The sequence below is a fragment of the Chenopodium album genome, chromosome 21 (assembly GCF_948465745.1).
Source record: "Chenopodium album chromosome 21, dcCheAlbu1.1, whole genome shotgun sequence".
Classification (NCBI taxonomy): domain Eukaryota; kingdom Viridiplantae; phylum Streptophyta; class Magnoliopsida; order Caryophyllales; family Amaranthaceae; genus Chenopodium; species Chenopodium album.
The window spans coordinates 10598075-10617979 of NC_137854.1; the positions used below are offsets into that span (position 1 = coordinate 10598075).

At 31.9% G+C, this 19905-nt stretch overlaps 3 long non-coding RNA genes across 8 annotated transcripts; 2 read left to right on the forward strand and 1 right to left on the reverse strand.

Moving 5' to 3' along the window:
- The first annotated feature begins 1570 nt into the window (after positions 1-1570).
- On the forward strand, positions 1571-2515 carry LOC145602901 (uncharacterized). Its single transcript, XR_014104641.1, has 2 exons — positions 1571-1955; positions 2064-2515. It is a non-coding gene; the product is annotated as an uncharacterized LOC145602901 (long non-coding RNA).
- A 7526-nt stretch (positions 2516-10041) lies between these two features.
- Positions 10042-16464, forward strand: LOC145602684 (uncharacterized). Of its 6 annotated transcripts, XR_014104587.1 has the most exons (9): positions 10042-10273; positions 10376-10551; positions 10875-10930; positions 11392-11557; positions 13044-13130; positions 14136-14223; positions 14313-14404; positions 15962-16004; positions 16099-16464. It is a non-coding gene; the product is annotated as an uncharacterized LOC145602684 (long non-coding RNA). The 6 variants fall into 6 exon arrangements; XR_014104584.1 differs by having other exon boundaries at positions 15962-16464; XR_014104583.1 differs by having other exon boundaries at positions 14136-14404; positions 15962-16464.
- Positions 16465-17100: 636 nt separating this feature from the next.
- Positions 17101-19792, reverse strand: LOC145601974 (uncharacterized). The gene is made up of 2 exons (XR_014104480.1): positions 19619-19792; positions 17101-18893 (listed from the first exon to the last, which is right to left on the reverse strand). It is a non-coding gene; the product is annotated as an uncharacterized LOC145601974 (long non-coding RNA).
- Positions 19793-19905: the final 113 nt, after the last annotated feature.

Sequence of the window (19905 nt, forward strand, 5' to 3'; positions counted from 1 at the left end):
GTATGGAATTAGCAAATTGAGAAAGAGTTAAAATACTACATTGAGGTTGTAATACTCAATTGGAACGACTAACGAGTTAATAAGAATTAATCGACCAAGTGATTCACTTCCTTATAATGAAATGGTCTTCCCTTTTCTAATGAGATCTTTATTTGTTTTTCTTATTTTACTTTGATTTTGTGTTAATTAAATTTGATCTCTTTCAAATCCATCAAATTCTTTAGCCATTGATCTAATGATCTTATGCCACATACTTACATGCATACAATTTGTAATAAATCAAATTTACTACAAGTACGAATTTTAGATGTGAGATGTCTTATTCTTAAAAAATAAAAAATAATAATAATAAAAAAATAATAAAAAAAAAAAGCATGGTTGAAACTTGAGCGGTCGATTTTAATGGGCCAAAGCCCACAATAATCGTGCTTCGAGGCTCCCTAGTTATGTGTGAGTGACTCTAAATGTGGTCGTATTCCAGCTCTCTTTCTTTTCTTTTAATTTGGCCCTTTTTGTTTCTCTATCTTTTCCTCCTTTGCTTCTGCTTTCAATGTTCCTAATTTTCTCTTTTGTGTAAAATTTTAAGTTAAAACAAGACCGCCACAATGATGTACAAGTAGCATTCTTTAGACGAAGTATGCAAAATGAATTCGAAAGAAGCGTGTTGTCGCCTTTCCTTAGAGATTCTTTTATACACCGGGTGCATATAAAGAGATAGGTGCACTTAAAGATAATTTTAATTTCAATCACTTTTGTATACACCCGGTTTTCAGTAAATTACTGTACATCGAGTTCACTTTTGTCAAATTTAGTGTCACTTTTGTCAAATTTAGTATCACTTTTGTCAAATTTATCAATGAAGCACAAATAACTCTTATATACGTCAGAGTAACTTTTGTGCGTTTTAGTGTAACTTTTGCGCCTTTTATTGTCACTTTATAACGGATGTTCAGTAATTTACTGAACATCCGTTTTATTTAAAAGTTTGTGTTTTAATTTAGGGTTATACTCCTGGCCAAACAATGATCATGTTGCTTAATTCACTTGTAATAGTACATTTGGGAATGAAACTATAAGGAGATGTTAGCAAGTCTCGCCCTTTCTCTTGTAGTCATTTTAAGTTATACTTAGTTGTCTCACTAGTTTAAGTGACTACTAATCCATAATTTTCGTTTTTAGAGATAACCAATCGTTAAACTTATAGTGCCAAATTTTTTTCGGTTCTAATTCATGTATCTTTATTACCAATATATTCCATGAAAACAGTCCAAAGTCCTCCAAACATTGTGCAATAATCATTAATTAATAATTAAAAAAAAAAGCCCGATCAAATACGTACAATAGTCATACATTCAAAAAAAAAAAAAAAGAAAAAAAAAAAGAAAAAAAAAAGGTGCACTAGGATGTCAAAATTTTAATCACATTATACCTAAGCTAGGTGTAATATATTGAACTTTGGACCATCCAATATCCTTTAACCTTTCTCACAAGAAAGTTGAGCATGACATCCATAATAACAAAAGGTTAGTTTTAAACTTTAAAGTGATCTAAATGTATGTATGCACTCAAACCCAACACTACAACACATATTCAATTCCTTAACCCTTAAGCCAAATAACCAATTCAATAATCTTCTTATAATAAAGTTAAAGTTCATAAATTTAATCATTCAACTTGTACATAAAAAGGCGCTAGCATAACCTATTCATTTAGTTAGGACAAAAAGAAAAACAAGAGATCAAATAATAATGGAAGATAATTCTAGTACCAAAGAAAGATTATCCCATGTTAGCTCTTCAATAACACACAAAATAGGAGACTTCTTTCATTGTCTACATCTTCCAAGGTCTCTAACAGTGCCAGCAATAATACTAGGTTGTCTTCTCTTGCTTCTCTTATGTTGTTGCTGTTGTTCCAAAAGATCCGAAAGACCTCCTAGAATGATGATGGTTAAGGTTTGATGCAATTTTCCTCGAAATTTCTTGTTTTAGTGTTGTATTATGATTTATTTAGAGTTTCCTTAGCTTCATTATAATTGTATTTTTATTTTTGTCTTTGGCTAGCAATAAGTGAGCTAGCTAGCTTTGTTGCTTTTGAGCCGGGGTTCGATTTTCTAGACACAAGCTCTAATGGAATGACTGGCCGAAGGACACAAGGTAGATAGATCAAGTTTTGAAGTAGGCTATGGGTTAGAATTTGTGTCTCCACATAATTAGGACTTAGAAGAATCTCGTAATATGGTTTTAGTAACTAGTAAGGGCTTATAATTATAATGTTAGGTGTTTTTCATATGTACAAATAAATGGCAATTTTTTTTGGGTTATTATTAGTTTTGTTTTATTATGTTTCATCTAGGTTACGTTCAGATTGGAAATTCCCTAGTACTTTTTACTTTGATCATGCATATATAGGCATATAGCCATTTTGTATTAGTTGATACATGTGAAAAAATCAAGATGAATCATATATATATATATCAAGTAATTCGAATTAAAGGTTTGTTGGTTTTTCTTAATTGTTTTTAAGACTAATGAAGTATTTTTTTTATAAAGAGATTGCTTAAATAAGCTATTTGGAATGGGATGAAATTGATTCCATTCTTTTCTTGTGTGTAGGTCTTTTTACGTTTCATATAGACATAATTCCATTCTTTTCTTTGGTTTGCTAAGTTTATTTGATAACAAAGCTTTCCAATAGTGAGCTAGACTTCTCAAATTTCAATACACTTTAATTAATGTGTAAAATGTTTAAAAGTGAGTCCTACAGAAAATTTTAGCTCACCATATTATTGTACATAGATGTAAGTCTTTCATAAGATCTCTACGGAAGCTAATCGCGTGTAACTATACTAACTAATTGGTTTGTGATTTGCAAACTATAGTGTCACATATAACGCATTGCAAGTTGATCATGCTTATAGTTAATTAACTACATGTCATTTTGAAAAATGGAAAACCTGTAGTTGGGATATGGTATATTGAATTGGTACTATATATGGTTGTTGCATGGTAGTACAATGTTATAAACATATTACATATGGAGGCAATATACACACGTATGAATAACACATAACGTGTTGAATGGTAATAACCAGTAATAAAATGATAGTTTAAAAATACTTTGTAGGTTATTCAATTCACTTTTCTCTACTTTCATACTTTTGACTCTTCAAGTTTGTCTTTTCTATAACAATTGAAGAAACCATCATTCTTCTTTGGAAGGATGGTGCATAGTTCTTATTACGCACATATATCTAGCTAGCTACTAATCGCCCATAGCTCACTAATTAGATAGCTAATCGCCCATGGTGAATATAATTTTTTCTTAAAAAGAGTTGAAATTTAAGTGTGTTTCACATTTCTATGATAAAGTTACCATAAGGTTTCATTCAAGAGACGATAAACCTTCTACCTCTAAAATCTCGTTTAATTAGTTTAATGTAAAATATTTTCAATGATAAAAAAATTAGTTTTTATGGATAACATACATATTTTCAAATAAAGAAAATCACAATTACAAATTAGTTTTCCTTTGTTTGGTTTCATATAAAAAAATTTATAGAAAAAATTAGAATAGAAGGGAAAAAGTGAGGATGGATGAGAGGAAGTGAAAAGGAGGTAATTAGGAAGAGGAAATTAAAGAAGATGTGACTTCTCTTATTTTGTAAAGATAAATGTTTCCACCATTATATTTGTAACTTTCCACTGTACTAACCAATTAATTTATAATGAAAAAAAAATGAGAAAATAATTTCTGTGAAAACATTTTACATCAAAGCAAACGAGACATAGAAGATTATTAGATAGACTTTATGAGTAGTGACAAAGAGAGGCTTCTAATTCTCTGTATACATAATTCATATGACGAAACTCTTGACAAATAAAAACCAATCATTAAAGAAAAGCAAAAGAGAGAAAGGAAGATGACCAAATTTTCACATAAGATTAAAATCGTTGGTTGGACAATATGTCAATATAATTACTCAATATGACTAAGTTTCTGAAGAAATTAAAGTGAACCTTTTATGGTGCAATGAATTTATTGTATGTTAATAAAGATGAATGTACTTTATGTAACTTTGCTTATTGTAATTTGAATAATTACTACAAAACTTTAATTTATTTTATTTTGTTTGGGTCTGGGACCCTGGTAGGTTGCAATACACCACTATACCATACTATCTAGTATAGTACTACGTAGGGCCTGTTCACATTTACTTAATTTCAGTTCAGTTCAGCTCCAATCAGTTCCAATCAGTTCAGTTCAGCTCTTAATTTCCCTCTCTTATAAAATATTCATTTCAGCTTAGTTCAGTTCAGTTCAATTCCAATCAGTTCAGTTCAGTTCAGCTCCAATCAGTTCAGTTCAGTAAATGTGAACAGACCCGTAGTATCTACGCCTTTCTTTAGTAATGTACTAATTAATCTCTATGTAGCACCATGATATTTATGTTCCAAGGAGGTCAATTGAATGGTTTCATGTTATAAAACTGTAGTAGGGAGTGAAAAGGCTACACATACAATGAGTGTATGTAGGCCACCTACATACAACCATTGTTGGCATCATTTAATTGGTTTCATTTTTGGGCTCACTTTCTTCTCCTATTTTTTCCTTCTTATATTTTTCCTCCCTTTTGACGTGGCATACATACAATGGTATTGTATGTGGGCTACCACATGCAACCATTGTATGTGTAACATCACTCGGTAGGGAGCTCATTATAAGAGCAATTGGGAATTGGGAAGTGGTAAATGTGTAATTTCATGTTATAAAACTATAGATTTTTTTTTGGACTTTTTGTGAAAAACTACCTTTTAAACTTCAGATTTTGCGAAAAACTACCCTTACAACAAAATGTTGTAATTAACTACCTTATAAAGTATAAAATGTTGTAATTGACTACCTTTCACTGGAATGACACATTTGACTTTTATTTCCCGACATTGACAATGTCACGTGACCCTTAAATGAATTAATTCCCCCTTTTTCCCCAAATTTTTCCTCTTTACACCAATTCAACTCATTTAATTATCAAAGGATTGCAAATAAGCAATATAAAATATTATTAATCGTATTGTTAAGGGAAAGAGTTGGTGTAAAGCGGTAAAATTTGGGGGAAAGTGGGAGGAACTAAGTCATTAAAGGCTCATGTGACCCTCACATGACATGGTCAACGTCGGAAAATAAAAGTCAAATGTGTTTTCCAGTGGGAGGTAGTCAATTACAACATTTTATACTTTATAAGGTAGTTAATTACAACATTTTGTTTTTAGGGTAATTTTTTGCAAAATCCGGAGTTTAAAAGGTAGTTTTTCACAAAAAATCCTTTTTTTTTATCCAAGAATGAAAATGATGCAATATTCGTGAAACATCCTTAGAAGGCAAAGTGCAAGCAATATTAAAAGAACAAAGAAAGTATATTATATCTTCTATTATATGCAAAATTAGTACACCCGATAGCATGCATGCATGAAAATAATTAGTCACAACTACAAGTCTACAACCATTAAAATTAGTCACTCTAAATAACTTGACAATTTGACAAAAACTCGTCTCTTGAATAGATTTACGTGAAATTAATTATTTTTTATAAAAAATATTAATATAATGAAAATAATTCATCAATTAAAAATCACTCAGTGACAAAAAATCATTATCTCGAACTTACTAAATAATCCCAAAATATGAAAATAAAACCTTGCTTCCCTCTCCATGTTCTTCATTTGCTCGTATTTTTGTTCATTTTTAATTGTTGGAATGTACTCCGTTCCGTTTTATAGTTTGTGTCAATGATTGTACGAAATTTTAATTTTCAATTTTTTTTTTTTTTTAAAATGAATGTTGTAAAATAAACACAAATTACGTCAGCTGGTATATGTGTGTGTTTGGGCCTAATTTGGGTCAATCGTGGCTTGTTTCGAAGAAAACTTTTGGCTTTGTTAACATTGAAGTTTGGGCCTGTGTGGCAAAATCCGGCAATGTGTGAGGCCGCCTTAGGTTTGGCATTTGGGCTTGACCAACATTTTTTTTTCTTAGGTAGATAAGTTTTCAACATTCTTATCACATAAAGATATGGAGGTAATTATAGGGGTGTGTCAAAATCTATTTTCGTTAAATGGATCCTGGGGTGCCTCTCTTATCACTGGGTGAGGTGAGGATGGAACACTCCCGGGGAAGATGGAGGGACAAATCGTCCTCAACTCCATGATCCTCCAATCCGTACATGTTAATATTCAAGGCAGAGTGGCAATCTAGGAAAAGCATCAGTTTTATTTTCCAAGTCAAGATCTGGGTTCACTTTTCAAAGGTTCATCAACTTATATTTATAAAATTCATTTAATCAAAGGTAAAGGAAGATTCATTGCAACTGAAGCGCAATTATCGTATTTTTCATTGCACAATCAAAAGCTAAAATTAAAGAATTACAACTTAGGCCATACTTAAGTTAGAACTCCCTTATCTTTCAAAAAAACAAAAAAAAAAAAAAAAAAAAAGAAAAAGAAAAGTTAGAACTCCTTTTCAGCTTTAATCATACTTCTTTTGTCAAAAAAAAACTTTAATCATACTTCGTAACAACTTTCCTCTAATCAAAAAGATTACAATGTCTTTTAATTGTACGGACAATTAGGAATAAAAATGAACTTTTAACTATCGATTTTTTTTTTAAAACAAATTTATGTTACAATTGTCGTTACTTAGTAATTAGTACTTAGTAGTAATGGTTGACATATGTAAGTATTTGGGAAGAAAATTTTTGGAACTTCGAAATAGTTCATGATGTTTTACTTCCTAAAAATTGCAAAATTTTGTTAAGTTAAACGCTTAAAATATAGAAGTTTCATTTTTCATGAAAAGTTTCACTTATCAAGTACAGTTATCGATGAAACATATCTATTAGCAATTTCCTCTATTTCATGTGAAGCACAAGTGTTTACATACTTGTATGTTAAATCAATGTCAGATCAATTATCAACTAAATACTACATACCAAACAATTGTACATATATTTTAGTTGTGAGAAATTCATCTCACATGTATTTATATGTCAACCAAACAACCACTAATCCTCAAATCCATCAAACAAAAACCGTCCAAATAAAAAGATCTTTAAAGGTACTACATAATTAATAAGCCAATCCATAGGCATCAGTTATACCCAAAAGTCTTATACAAATTCATCAGAAATACCAAAGATTGAACTAATAAATCAACATAATTAGATCAATCTAATTCAACTTAGATAATTAATTAACTTCATAAACTTGTCCATAACATAATTAAAACTTCCAAATCCACTCTAAAAACATTTCACAATCAAACCAGCCAATTAATTAAGTGTAGTAATAACTTAATTTGATCATCTTAAAACAGGCAGCCTACTAGCACGAAGATTAATAAAATAAGCTCTAGGATCACTTTCAAATGGAGATCTTGGTATAATAACTCTCCCACCTCGTCCAGGAGCCTTCATCATCCTTACTGATCTCCTTCCACAACAACAAAAAAACCCGAAAACCCTCGTGCAAATGCGCCACAAAAGCATGAAGAACCCCCTAATAAGGCTCCACACCATGACAACAACCCATACGATACAGCTGACTATTGCTGGCAGGCAGCAGCAACAAAACAAACAAAGGAAAATGACCCCGAGACCGATTATCACGAAACGGGGGAGCGCCTCGTCGAGTTTGGCGAGGAGGGAATGAAATAAGTTTGGGATCATAGATAGCCATTCATTGAGATAGAGGATGATTGTGTTGAAAATGTCACTTGGTGATGGTGTAGGTTGTTGTATGGAATTAGGATATTGGTTTAGTTTCATTAAAATGTGGTTTGCCATTCTCATTTTTTTTCTTCTTAAGCTAGGTTTTAACCCTTCAAGGCTGCTATATGGTAGTGAACTAGTAATGGAATTATTAAGGGGGGAATGGGGGATATATACTACGAGTAACTCCGTTTATATCACTTTATGCAAATTTTTAAGCTATGTACGAATAATTTCTAATTAACTATTCGTAGAAATGATTACCCAAAAAAAAAAAAAAAAAAAAAAAAAAAAAAAAAATCTAATTTTTCAAAAAAAAGTATGTTGTAAGACATAATTAGATCGACCAATCAAGGATGAGAGTAGACTTATAGAAGACTTAAATAGAGCAAGAAATTTAGAGTACCGACAAGTAGAATAAAGTTCTAAAGGTTGTTGGTTATTTTATATGTACTCCTTTCGTCCCCAAATTAAATTTTTTTTTAACTTTACTATATGAGTAATAAATCTTAAAAAAAAATTTGTATTAAGGAAAGGAGAGAGTAATGATTAGTAAGAGCGAGTCGTTTTTTTGTGAAACTTTTTTTTTTTTTTTTTTTGAAGCATGTGAAACTTTATTTTATATCCTTTAATTTTTATTTAAATTGATACCTGATGACCAAAATTAGTGCTCGTCAAGAAAAAAAAAATTAAAAAAAAAAAGCAAATGACCAAAATTAGTGACGTTCATAACAGTTTGGAGAATGATTCAATTGTATTGACGCATGCCTTACGTCAAAAGTAGTTTTATATTCCACGTCTCAAATCTAATTAGGTTTTGACGATGACGAACAAACTTCAACTAATAACTTTTTTCCAATTTTATAGGTTAAAAATGTAATTTCATGCAAAAATAAACAAGGAAAATTTGATTGACCAAGGTATAGTAGAGTAATTAAATTCCTATGTTTTATAGAAATTTTCATTTCCTAAGTAACTTCAACTTTCTACACGAGTGTTAACCAAACAACTCCTAAATTTACGTATTTCACCAATACAAATGTGCAATCAAAGAAGGCCCTAATTTCCTATTGACTATAAGCTCGTAAGAGAAGCTTACATTGGTCTTAAGACTCTTAGACGAACGAACAAAAAAATAAATAAATAAATAAAAATAAAGCTTACATTGGTCTTCGAGTTAGGGCCTATTCACATTTACTGAACTAACTGGAGCTGAATTGAACTGAGCTGAAATGAATATTTTATGAAAGAAGAAAATTAGGAGGTGAATTGAACTAAACTAAATTGAACTGATTGAAGCTCAACTGAACTGAACTGAATTAAACTGAAATAAAGTAAATGTGAATAGGCCCTTACATTAAGAAACAGAAAAGATATAGTGATAGTATGTATGTTCCCAAAATAACTTGGCATACAGACATACGGTTCTAGGAATGGAACATTATTACCAATGCTAGAATATGAGAATTCAACATGAAGAGATGATTTCAAGACTTTAATGCATGAAACTTACTCCGTATTAGAAATATGATAAGGCTTGAAATTAGAATGTATAAAACTGGAACACCAAATAAGATAAACATTATACGGAGTATATAATACAATCAATTCATTTAGTCTTAATTATATTGTGTAAAAAAAAAAAAAAAAAAAAAAAAAAACCAAAAAACCATTACTCGCACATTATGGTTTGTGTTTATATATACAAAATAAAAATATATATGTCAAGATAAAAAGTACAGATATAGATATAGATATTGCGGTATTACTTTAATTGTTTTATTAGCTGATACGAATTATTAAATTTAGGATAATTTTTTTGGCCTGAATTATAAATAGTACTGTAACAAACATCGTTATATATAAATATTAATTCTTATTTTCCATCATATAATCAAATGCACGAATTGTAAGAATTGATCTAGATGGATTTGAACCACCAACCTCCCAAACATAATTTGGGCACTCTTTCCATTAGAGCTTATAGATCATGAATAACCTCACATCACATGCAATTTTAAGTTTTTAACCAACGCCTTCTTATAACAAATTAACAAGAGTACAAAACCATACCATATCTACAACCCTTCAAAAGCCACAACATATGTTACTATTTGAAATTAATAGTGTAATGACGCTTTTACCCTTATGTCTTTATTAAAATACTTTTATGTCCCTTTGCTTTATAAAAATAAAAAATTAAAAAAAAAAAAAAAAAAAAACCCACACTCCCTCATCTCTTTTTCCCCCTTTTATCCTGCTTTGTTGGTCTTTTTTGAATGCTGAGCCAGCAGTTCTCCCGAATTTCCTCACAACCATACATGTTTTTGTTTTCTTCTTTGACTACTATCAACTTGATTCTCCTCACAATAATACTCTCTTCTCCCGACTAATTTTAGAGCTTTTGCGTTTACGAAAGCAAAGCTCAAACAATCTTCAATGGCGGACGACGATTACAATGATATTGATATGGGATAAACGAGCCCTAAAGCAATTCAATCTCTTCAGGTATTTCCTCTCTCCTAAATTTGGGTTCTTTTTATTTATTTTTTCTTGGTTTCTTTTGTAACAAGCAAATTAAGCTCTAAAACTATTTTCTATTGCTGTTAGTGTTGGTAGATAGGACGTCAGATTACGGAAACTACACAATTTGACTATCTCTAAATCAATACTCAATTTGATGGTTTTTCAAACATTAATGGAGTACCAGCAGCAAAACTATGGCTCAAGAATGAGAAGAATTGGAAGAATTACAGCTTGACCTTTCTCCTATTGGAAGTTTACCGGTACGATTGTCAAATTTCTTCTCTTTTTCTCTCATTTCCTGATAATTCATTGGAGTTTGTTTAGTTTTCCATCAATTTTCGGGGTTTTCTTAATTTCCTTAATTTATCGGGGTTCTCTTAATTTCCTAATTTCCATCAAATTTTTTGTTAGTGTTGGTATGATAGGTACGAATGTTTTGGGTTTTGTCAATTTCTCATTACTATATGTTAAATTATTTCGTCAATTTTGATTCTGTTTTGCCTAATTGATCTGCTTTTTTTGCTTTCTATTTGATTTATTATTGAAGGTATAATTCCATTATATGTTGTCTGTATGTAAGCAGCATTTGAAGAACTCCCTGTCAAAAAGAAAAAGGCCGAGAGAAAAAAGATTAATTAGGTATGTTTACTGCATGTTTAATAATGTATTTATCTAGTTTAATATATGAGTCAATGATTTAATGTATTTTGCTTTCTATAATGAGTGCTAATAGATCCCTGCTTCTATATGTTTCTGTGCAAATGTGGCTACTTTTCTTGCTTTCTGTTTTTGGGTTTAATTTTCTGATAATTGCTTGAATATTAGTTCATTTTTTGTAAAATCAAAGTGTTTTTTTCAGGGTAAACACTGGCTATTCTTCTTGCTTTCTGATTTGGATTTTTTTTCCTGATATATTCTTGAGTAGCAATTAGTTTTAGTGTAATTTTGGGAAATTTTTTTTTAAAAAAAAAAAAAAGAAAAGAAAAGAAAAAAAGCTTATTTCTTGGTTCTAATTTTGGGTTATTTCCCATAAAATTAAAGAATAATTCTATATATATTTCTACTTTGATGGATAATTTTGTTAATTTTGGGTGGTCAAGAAATAGAGAAGCAGTTGGCAAAGCTAGCAATAGTAACATTGGCAGCATGAGTATTGAGTGTGGGATCAGTTGGTGATGCTTTTGCTTCCAAGTCTGGTGGTCGTGTTGGTGGTCAGGCTTTCCGCTCTTCTACTCCTCGTGCTTCTTCTCCTAGAGTTAATTCTAGGTATAATCTTATTACCCTTAATAATTTCTAGCTTTAAAATTTTATATTTGTTTGGTTTTCAAGCTTCGAATTGCATGGATTACACTTAAAAGTCTCCATGTTATGTAAACTTGATGCATTTTGCATTATGGGTATAATGGAAATGATGGTCAGTTTGCGACTCTAGGGATAAGGTTGCGTACATTTGACATTACCAGTTATGGTGATTGTAGTGTTGTGATATCGATTATGTTTTAGTTTTTATTGGGGTTAGGATGAATGGTTTCTGAATTTACATTGAGGGTTTGTCAAGTTATGTGATGAGGAAATGTGGATGCATGAGACACTTTGATGTTCTTGATGGTTTGTTCAAAAAGTATAGTATACTTAGGCACCATAGCTCTTCATACAAATATGTCTTGCTAATTTATATAGTCTTGATGTCTTGATCAACTTCGGTGTTGTGGTATGTAATTTGTTTGTAAGGGGGTATACTTTTATTTCTATTCTAACCACTTAAACTAATTACAATCAATACCTGTTGTGATGAGAGCATCCACTGACCTAATATGCTACAAAACTTTGGTGCGCATATAAGTTAATTCTGTTCGAAAGCAGCTCTTCCATTATCCTGGAAAGTCCTCATGGCATAATTTAACATTAAAATAGGAGTTTAGCTCAATGGAGTCATCATCTCATAAAATTCAAGCTGGAGCCATTAATGTGTTGGAGTTGGAAGTAAAATATTACGAGTATCTCTTACTAAATGATCTTGTTCTTATTTCTGATGCAGTAATGTTGAATGGTTATTATGTATACTTGACTTTTTTGCTGTAGGGTCATGAGTTCTGAAGTTTGATGTAGGAAAACATTTAGTGGATGCAAGACCCTTGATTAAATAGATGCCTTTTTGTCTTAAGAAGCAAGTGCTCTCCGTGCATATGCAATCTAAATATTTTACGCCATTTTTAGGCTAAGTGGAACGAAATTGACAGTATCTGCTCCTTGTATGATTACACCTGTATGATTGAAATTTTAATAGAATCCTCTGCAAATTTCTTCTTTAGTGGCATAACCTTGTGTTTCAAGCTGTAAGTAATGTATCGTGCAGAAATCAGATCATGTGTACTGATAGTTGGACATTTTGTAGATTCTGATTGGACTTCCAATTTCTCAATTTAGACAGACTTTTCTTGTTTAGTTTGCTGTCTATTTAAGTAACAATCGATTCGATACACAATCACTTGTAATTTTTATAAAACAAATGCATTATAGAGTGTAACTTGCCAGTTATCAATACCAATGCATTACTCTCTTTAATGGCCCGATCTGTTGGCAAAGCCTTAAAGTTAAAAAAGGAGTAACTCTTGAGCTTATTATTTAGTTTATTTGGTTGCCTTTCTTGGTCAGACCAACCTAATCAGTGATTTCTGTTTGATGCCTTGATGCCTTGATGCCTTGATGTATGTTCTGTTTTAGAATTTATAATTCTTTGTCTCTTCTACAGGATGTGGCTGTGAAAGATTTTGAGCAGCTAACTTATACTGATGCTGTTAATATTCTTCTAAAAGCAAATAAGAAATTTGAATTCCCGGTATGGTTTGTTGCTGTTGTTGTTGTTGTTGTTGTTTCTTCTTCTTATTTTTATTTTTATTTTATTTTATTAAATATATATTGATACTGGAGTTTAAGTAAGTTGAAATTGTAGTACTACCTATGTTTAGACTTTTTTTCAAGTATAATTTCATTCTCTATTTACTGTTCAGCGAGGTTTTTTATGCCCTTCTTTCCCCAGTAAAACCTTCCACTGTTATCGTTTATGCCCTTCTTTCCCCAGTAATCAGAACATGACTATTTAAGTATTATTTGCGGATGAAAGGAATTAGCTTTTGTATCTTTATAATGTAGATCCAAATAGGAAAATTAATGTTGGAAGAAGTGTAGTATATCAATGAGGTAAATGGAGATACCTGCTCACCTTGGTGACATTGCCAAACTCCTAAAAAGAAAGGCTTAGTCTAATTAGGGACAAATATGTCGAAAATGAGGTAAATGGAGATATTTTGATAGGAAGTAGATATCCTTGTTTGTGTTTTAAGAAATCTCTTGATTCTTTTTCGACAAGAGCAATAAAGAGAGAGAGAGTGAGAGATGGGTTGGGGGAAAGAGAGAGAAGTCCCAGTACGGAAAGAGATAGAGAGGCCGAAAGATAGAGAGAGAAGCTGAGTAAAATAAAGGGGGTTGGGGAGAAAGAGAGGGAGAGGGCTTGGGGGAAAAGGGAGTAAGTGTAGCCTATAATTTTTCAATGTCTTTAATAGGATAGAATAGGGACACAATGGATTAGAAAGAAAGAAACTAAGAGAAAGAGTATAGGGACATGGGTTGATAAAGGAATGAATGAGTGATATGGGAACAAGTTTAACCTGTAATTTTCAAAGGCACTAAAAAAAGTGTGTGTGTGTGTGTGTGTGGGTGGTGGGGGGGGGGGGGGGGGGGAGAGAGAGAGAGAGAGAGAGATGAAACAATTCAAGAGAGAGAGAGAGTTGAGACACAAGTTTGACCTATATTTTAGCGGTTTTCTCATGTGAATGGACACAAGATTTAAGGGAGGTCTCAAAGCGCACGGGAAAGCGAAAGCGCACGGGAAAGCGAAGGTTGCACGACCAGTTGTTGCTCATGGTATAAATGTAGGTTTAGAAATTAAACCTATTGAAAAGGTGTAGAGAGTACCAACAGGCTATATTTTAACTTTTAAACTTGATTGCTTTGTGCATAGGTTATCTTTAAACCAACCAAAAGTTCCCTTTAGGTTCCTGGAGTAGGCTTCACTGAATTGGTCTACAGGTTTAGTTGCTGACATTTTAAGAGGTACTCTCTTGACCTTTTCTCATACATTAGTGTGTTAGCCTACATTATTTGTTTATTTCTCCCCGTGCAAGGAGCTTCTACTTGCATTAATTCTTCCTGGTTTTCTTTTGAATTGCCTGGCCTATTCAGAATGTGTTTCTTTATCCCTTTTATTGCACATGCACTGGTTTACTTTGGTTATCCTAAATGCTTGCATAATGTCTAGGAGTTAATTAATTAGCTGACAATGAAATTGTTATAATTCAGTCTCAGTTTTTGGAGATTATAAAGCATTAGTAGACTAACACTTTTTTATACTGATTTTTTTTTCATTTGATTAAAGCAGATTGCTTTTAGCTTTGTTTTTCCTCTTGAATGATTTTAATAATTTGAAACTCGGGTGGTTGGATAGTTGGAAAGGACCTTAAATTTTGATGGGGGAAGAGGTGACTCAGTGGGGAAGAACCAAGTTGCTATTATAAAGCATTTTTAGCCTGGTGATATGGATAGTGAAAACTGAAGTAAACTAAAGATATACTTTTTGACTTTTCATTTTTTCTTCTTTATCCGTGTTGGACACTCAACACTTCGACAAAGGTATTATCTTGAATCACATAATTTTAGAAGAAACTTTGAAAACAAATCGAAGGAAGGAAAACAAAGGTTTAAACACAAAATATATGATGATTCTAATCTAAAATAACAAGGACAATGTTGTCCAGCACTATATCTTAGTAGATCCTCCCATTTGCAATATAGTAGATCCTTCCTTTTGCATGCAATATGCATCCCGGGTAATTCTCTGTAATGTAGTTGTTTTTATATATAGTGTAATTGAAGAATAAATAGATAGAGAGAATTAGTTAATGATTTTCTATGATGCAATATCACAAATAGACGTGTAGAGAAGTAGAGAGAGGGAGTGGAGATCACCTTTAGACACAGGGGAGTGAGTGAAGAGGGGAGTCAAGTTGTAGTTAGATTTATAAAATTGTAAAAACATAGGAGCACTTTTAAAAGATTTTAGTAATTATATTTTGATTTTTTTTTTTTTTTTTTTTTTTTTTTTTTTTTTTTTTTTTTTTGTAAGCAGTTTTTGATTCTTAAATAAGAAGATTTCCCATAGCTATGAAGAATGTTGTAACTTAAATTTTGCATGTTATATATAGTCTTGTGTATATATATAAGAGGATTACTTTTGTTGAGTTGCGTAATAAGGTTGTTTATTTAAAATATGCTGAAAAATTATTTGAATTGCTTGACACGTCACATGCTTGGCATACTTAGTTTCAAGATTGCAATTTGTTATATTTTTTTTTACCTTTCTTTAGGCCAATATATTTTCCATAAATTAGCTTGCTAGAGAGGTATGCTACATAGCCATTGTTTCTAAATACTGTTGATTGATGCAAGTCATGGTTGGAGGTCATTAAGTGAGAGTTTATTTTCATCAAATTTATACTCAAGCTCCCTAAATACATACGTGGTAATGAGTTTGTTTTCATTGAATTCAAATTTTTTAATATGTTTGGCAGGAAAGTGGTGGTTTTTATTTGCTTATTTTATTTGATGCTGCAGGTTGATGGGATACCGACCATACGAATGTCGCTCGATCTCAAATGTAAAATCAGAACCAATTAAGCAAGATGAATTGTGATGTGTAATAGAGGATAGTGCTTTTTATAACTAATCAAAGGTAGCTTTTATTTCTACAGATCGAGAATATATTGTACAAGATGCAATCTTTGATGATGTATACAATTTTTAAAGGGTGAGCAAATTATTTAGGCATGGGCAAACTATACGGAGGTGAGCAAACAGTTTTAGGGTAATGTAATTTGAATATGATATTTAGGAGTGAGAAAATTCTTTGGGGGTGAACAAATTATTTTAGTGTAATATACGGGTGAGCAATGTATTTAGGAGTGAGGTAATTTGTATATGATTTTTAGAGGTAAGCAATTCATTTGTAACTGAGTTAATTGTATATGACATTTAGGGGGTGAGAAAACTATTTAAAGGTGATAATTTTGTATGATTTCTATGGTTATAAATTCTATAAGGATAAGAAAATACTTTAGGGGTGAGTAATTTTTATAAAAGTGATATACTTATAGACTATATGAATAATATGTCTATACTTAATTACAAAATGCTTTATTATTCTTACATTTTCCATTAAATATCATATTATAATCTAACAAAACAATAACAACGGTTTCTCTTAATGATAAATACAACAATAAGCATTATTACACATTAACTTACGCTACCAAATTACCGATATTTAATATTAGTGTATTGGGCTATCGCGCGCATCGCGCGCGATGGCACAACTAGTAGAAAAAAAAAAAAAAAACCCCCTTTTCCAGGCTAACAGCACCGTGCAGATCAACAGGCAATATAACCATCAAGTCTTAATTGCCCGTTGTTAATTGTTTCAAGCCTTCATCCTTTCCTACCTTATCCAATAATTTGCTAAGTTGAACAGTTTATGAGACTGTGACAGACAAAATAGGCAAAACGAAAAACAAAGATCAAGTAACCACACAACCATCAAACTAATTGCCAAGAAATGTAACACAAAGGAACTTCGAATTTAAAAATTATTAGAGTAATAAAAAAAATAAAAATAAAAAAAACTCGAGCAATTTCTACTCTATTATGTATATTATAAAATTGATTAATAAATAAAGGCAACGCAAAGAAAACATATATTTGAGAAATAACCACCAATCAAGGAATTTTATTGATAAGAGCACACCTCACTTTGACAACAGCTAATCAGCGTTGAATCGTTGAAGTTGTGACATTAGCATAACACATTAAGCATCAACGATCAATACTTCAACTATTCTTGATTGCTTTGGCATTGTGAACATTTTCAGTTTACATTCGACTTTAAATAAGTGCTTTCATCAAAATATCAAAGCTGTCTAATGAGCGAATTGCATAGGGCCTGATTGCTAGGCGAACAATCCATGCAAAACTTAAAAATGGCTACAGTTGTAAACTTGTGCCGATGAGATCCCCCGAATCAGAACAGCAACTTGGCCAATGGCCACAAAACTTTGTATCAACAGTCTGGCACCTAGTATGTATAAAACCTGTAGAAAAGATTCTAATACAAAAGTGTACAGAAAGAATGATACAATTTCTATTACACCGCTAACTGCAAACACTTGCAAGACTCAACGCCCTTGTTCTCAGCTGACAATGATGTCAAATGCAAAATACAAGCAACAAAGAGCAGAAATATCAAATATTGCTCGGTAATAGATTGTTTAAATTAATTTGAGCATCAAGTTACCCGAACAGAATGCATAACAAATAAACAAATATTTCCATGGTTGGGAGTTTGGGACATTGCCAAATAACCCCAAAAGATGATCTATCAAAAATTATATCTGTATAGTGCATACACATAAAATGAATTGGTGCAGCGTACACATATTGATGGTTGGGTGCAGTACATATAACCAAGGACCAGTACAGCATACAATCCAGTGGCCAGTGGCATACATGACCTATCTGAGGATCCGGCAAGTAGTAATCACATCTTCTATTTAGCAATACCCTCTACAAATTGCGTGGAAGTTGCTTAAGTAGCTTATTTAAGAACATGAGCTTTCCACATAAGAATGTTCATGGAGTAAGTTTTGTATGCTTAACTATCTCAATAATAAATTACGTTCTAAAGAAGCAGAATTTCTGAATATATGCTTCCTACAAGACAATTCTAGGAGTCCTAATTTAAAAAGGTTCAAAGAGCAGGGCTCTGAGCATGCAAACGATGTCAAAGGCAACAATTATAAAACGCCTTGATCTCAAGGGACAAATGAAGAATTATGACACCACCTTAACCTTTGCAGATAACATTGCAATCTAAATTGTACGGAGTAATAAAAGAGGGAGATAAAAAAGGATTTTGATAAATATACCTTGGCAAAATTGGATTTGGCATAAAATTTTCTCCAACAAAATCGTTTGACAGTGAATTTGCTCGATGCTTGATGCTGGTGGTAATAGCGTGGTGTTTGATGATTCGAGTGCATATGGGTGCAAGGAAAGGGAGACAAATACAGAAAAACAGACACAACACACGCACACAGTTGGGAGAGCCAGGGGAAAACCCCGTACCATCTCCCAACAAAACCAGAAAAGGATCTTTTTATTAACATTGATGACCTGCCAAGCAAGCGCACCCGACATGGCAAAGGTCGACTAACAAGACCAATTCACAAAAACAAGGAGAACACTCCATTCTCCTCAAAACACCGACCATAAGAACTAATCCTACCCCTTTCTCATCCACATATCATAAAACTCACCAATAGCACAAATACTGAGAGTACATTATCTAAACTGTAAACACACCATAAAATTGGGAGAGCCAAACTGCTGCGCAGCTATCTTCTCATATGGCCCTATCAGCCTGCTGAACCGTGCAGAACATCTGAATCAATCACGACCAAACCACTCGTCCACACATCAGAGAACTGCAACAGTCCTGGTTCCAACAATCGATAAATTGATTGCATAATTTTCAATCAAAACTAAAGATCAACAACCTCAAGCTAAACATGTTAATTCATCTAATCAAACAATCAGGGATGAATCATGTTTATAAATTCGTCTAGCCGAGCAATCAAAGATGAATTATGCTTCTTGAATGAATGAAATCAATTTCATACATGAACTTTTAATTTCTTATACAAACCAAGATTAAATTTATTATTCATAACACAGCAAAAGAGAATCAATAGAACGAAAACAATAGCCAATTTCACAGTTTTCCAACAATAAAGAGAAATATATGCAGCAATCAAATTCTTGGAAGCTATATAATCACATCCTAAAAGACAAAATTAACCTAAATTCACAGAGTTGTATTCAATCCAAATACAAAATCTAACCTAAACTGACAGAAATATTCGTAAATTTCAATTAAATTAAACGAAAGAGATAATGTAAAAACCATACGATTATGCAATCTCTCAGAAAATTCAGCGAAATTTTTCTAAAATTGATATGATTTAATAACAATACTCAAACAGATAAATCGATTCAAAGAAAGGCAGAGGCAACTTTTTCGAATCAAATTCAAATCTCCTACGCCAAACGAATCATAAATTTCTACCAAAATCAAGCGAAAACACCGGTAAATTTCAAGAAATCATAATTTCTGCATATAAATTATAATTGAATAATTAAGATCAGATAATAAAATAATACCTCCGTCATCATTCAAATCTCCAAAAGATAAAGATATCGCGAATCGAATAAATCATTGAACAATTAATCGATGAATTTGAAGAACGATTAATTGATAAATTGAACAACGATTAATGGATTTATTTGAAGAGCGAAAATTGTTTCGAGGCGACAAAAGACGAGACATGGTTAAGAGGAGAGAGAAAAGGAATAAAAAAAATTCGGTAAAGTATCAGATTTATATAGTAGATCAAGAAAAGTAATGGACGGTTAAGATTGCATGGCTAATATATGATCGGACGGATGTG